Consider the following 3,466-nt stretch of genomic DNA (forward strand, 5'->3'; position numbering starts at 1 on the left):
CTAACAAAGTGTCCAACTTCAATACCCTCGTGGGATTCTCTAAGAATCACCTCCTACTCATGCCTACATACATACCATTGCAAAATGGTATCGACACATCTTTTGTACCATAAACACTATGAAATTTTTGCACCTTGCCATTGCGGACCTAGCTACTCTTTGTCGGCTGCTTAAGAAATTTTGCACAACTCCAACCCACAGCCACGCTGCCCAACACCCATTTGCTCTGGCTTCTACCCGCAGCACGCTACCTTTTGAAATTTGATTGACTCAACATTGCTACTTGGGATTAGAGAGTATAAGCTCTGATCACCAAAAATCCTTGTCACATTCTTCAACCCTCTCAACTTTTTCAATTTCATTTGATTGTTCAAAGGTGCTAGTAATTGAAAAGTATTCCAATTGAATAATAATATGACAGCAATTGGAAAGGATTCCAATTGAGAGAAGATATTGATAATAACTTGATCAAATAATAGATTTACATTACCCAAATGTGCTTTGAAGTTATTGATCTCTCAAAGCTTCAATGCAGTAGTCACCAAGTTGTTTGCCACAGCAGCAGAGCTTCCTTCTCCCAAGTGTGTTGAAGTGTGTGTAAAACTGAGTGAGAATGCCCTTTATGTAGATTTTGGAGGTTTCTTGTTGCCCAAATCAGCCCCATACCTCTCCTACTTGCCCCCTCTTGCTAAAAGCATGTGTAGAGGTATCACAAGCTCCCACTTAGTCATTAGAGGTGTCCTTCTTTACCCTTTTGGGTTATACACCTCATGTACTTTCAACATACCATAAGAGATGGGTCCCATGGCTATGGGTCATTTATGGGCATCCATGGTCATAAATACAAATGCACATACATGTCCATGCACATGCATACACATACATACCTTAGACTTTAGGAATTGATTTATATCCACTAGGATGAGAATTAATTGTCTAGAGTGAGCTAGCTTACCAGAATTTAATTTTTAAAGTTGCTATTAAAAGACAAGCTTGAGGATGACAAGTTAAGTTGTCAGATGCACACGCTATAATTAATAGCTTTTGGATCATGAAGCGATTTTCATGGAAATTTACAATGGGGTAGATTTAGACGAGACGATCGTGTCTAGGTGTGTGCAAGAACCTCAAAAGTTACTATATTTAGACAGAAGTGGCAAAAAAGTGAAAATTTTATTTTTAAAAAGCTTACATCAATATATTCATCAGAGGTGGAAAAAACTGTCAAAAATAGAAACTTTTTGTGTATGACCGAAATGGTTCAATATTTATTCCTTTGCATGGGAATCTCCTCTCCAAACGTGCCAGAGACCTTACATTCTCCCTAGCTTGAAGAATTGAGATGTCCTCATGTCAAATGTAAGTTTGGATGATCTTTGAGGAGAGATGTTTTTTCTTCCCACATTGCATCTTCTCCACGGAAATTTGTCCATTTTACGAGGTGTTCAATGATGCTTCTATTCCTAAGCTTCCTTTCTCAAGTTTGAAGGGTGCAAAGTAACTCTCTCATTAGCTAGGTCTCGTTATTTTGGCTCTTCCATGATAATGACATGAGTTTGAGCCACAGATACTCTTATGATTATACTAAATGTTTTAATTCCCAAACATATATGTTTATTTCACACATCAAACCAAAAACATATGCTTGCTTAATCCTGCCATAATCTTATGATAAACATGTATTATAACCCATACACTAATCACATGATTAATCACTTATATCTACTTGCAAGAACAATCCATCGTTTTAGTCGGACAAAATTCTTAAATATGATTAGCTAATTCATGCAAGCATCTAGGCTACATTGATGAAGAAGTGTGCATGCAATCAACACAATTGATTATGTAATCGAGCAGTGACACCTTCATTACTTTGCAGCGTAGAAAAATTACCATAAAATAGGTATAATGATTGTTGATTTCCAATTGAGGATAGGTAAATAAGAGTAGCATTTGATAATAGAGTAGCAATTGAAAAGGATTCCAATTGAATAATAATATAGCAGCAATTGGAAAGGATTTCAATTGAGAGAAGAGATTGATAATAACTTGATTAATTAATAGATTTACATTATCCAAATGTGATTTGAAGTTATTGATCTCTCAAAGCTTCGATGCAGTAGTCACCAAGTTTTTTTCCACAGCAGTAGAGCTCCCTTCTCCCAAGTGTGTTGAAATGTGTGTAAATTTGAGTGGGAATGCCCTCTGTAGAGTTTGGAGGTTCCTTGTTTCCCAAATCAGCTCCATACCTCTCCTACTTGCCCCGCCTTGCTAAAAGCATGTGTAGAGGTATCACAAGCACCCACTTAGTCATTAGAGGTGTCCCAGCCGTTTACCCTTTTGGGTTATACACCTCATGTACTTACCCATGCTTAGAGTCAACATACCATAAGAGATGGGTCCATCGTTATGGGTCATTTATGGGCATCGATGGACATACATACACATGCTCATGCATGTCCATGCACATGCATACACATGCACATGCATACAGATACATACCTTAGACTTTAGGAATTAATATATTAACACTAGGATGAAAATTAATTTTCTAAAGTGAGTTAGATTATCAAAATTTAATTTTGAAAGTTTCTATTTAAAGACAAGCTTGAGGATGACAAGCTAAGGCATCAGATGCACACACTTGCTATAATTAACAGTTTTTGGATCAGGCAACTATTTTTATGGATATTTAGGACGGGGTAGCTTTAGACTAGACGATCGCGTCTACGTGGATGCAAGTACCTCAATACTTACTATATTTAGACAAAAGTGACAGCTGTCAAGGAATTCCAAAACAATCTTTGCTCCTTAAGTGACTCTAACCTTTTAGAAATGGTATCCAAGGTTTTTCCTTTCCTTCCTGTTAGAAAATTTGAAATTGAATCATTTGGTGTGGACCATTAGCTTTGGGTTCTACCTAACAAGGCTTTTTTGGTAGCTATTCTTAGCAAACTTGGGTATATCTAGCTAACCTTGCGGCTACCACTATTAAGGATTGTAGAATCAAAATTCTAAAAGGTGGCCAGTTCTTTGACAAAGGAGAACTCATTATACCCCCCTTTAACCTCAACATGATAGACCACTCAAAGTGCTCCTCTAGTACATGACTATACATATGAACAAAAGGGAACATGGAGTTTGCTAAAAGTAATCTTGATTTCTACACAGAATCCATTCTTACAGCCTCTTCCTGCATTCCTTTCTCCACGACAAACCGGTTGACCTCTACCATTTAGTGCTACAGGAATAACATTTGCAATAGTTGATACACTTCTACTGGGACACCTATTCCTATAGTGTCCTAGCTCATTACACTCATAACAAAAATATCAGGATGGTCAAGTTGAGTTGTTGTAGTTGCGGCTGGGCAAGGTTGATAATTTTGATTAGTATGTTTGGGGCTCCAATTGTTGGCCTACCCCTCTGATTTCTAAAGTCTCCTCTCCCCTGATTCGTGGTCATT

The sequence above is a fragment of the Adiantum capillus-veneris genome, chromosome 28 (genome assembly GCF_014529385.1).
Source record: "Adiantum capillus-veneris isolate H3 chromosome 28, ASM1452938v2, whole genome shotgun sequence".
Lineage (NCBI taxonomy): Eukaryota > Viridiplantae > Streptophyta > Polypodiopsida > Polypodiales > Pteridaceae > Adiantum > Adiantum capillus-veneris.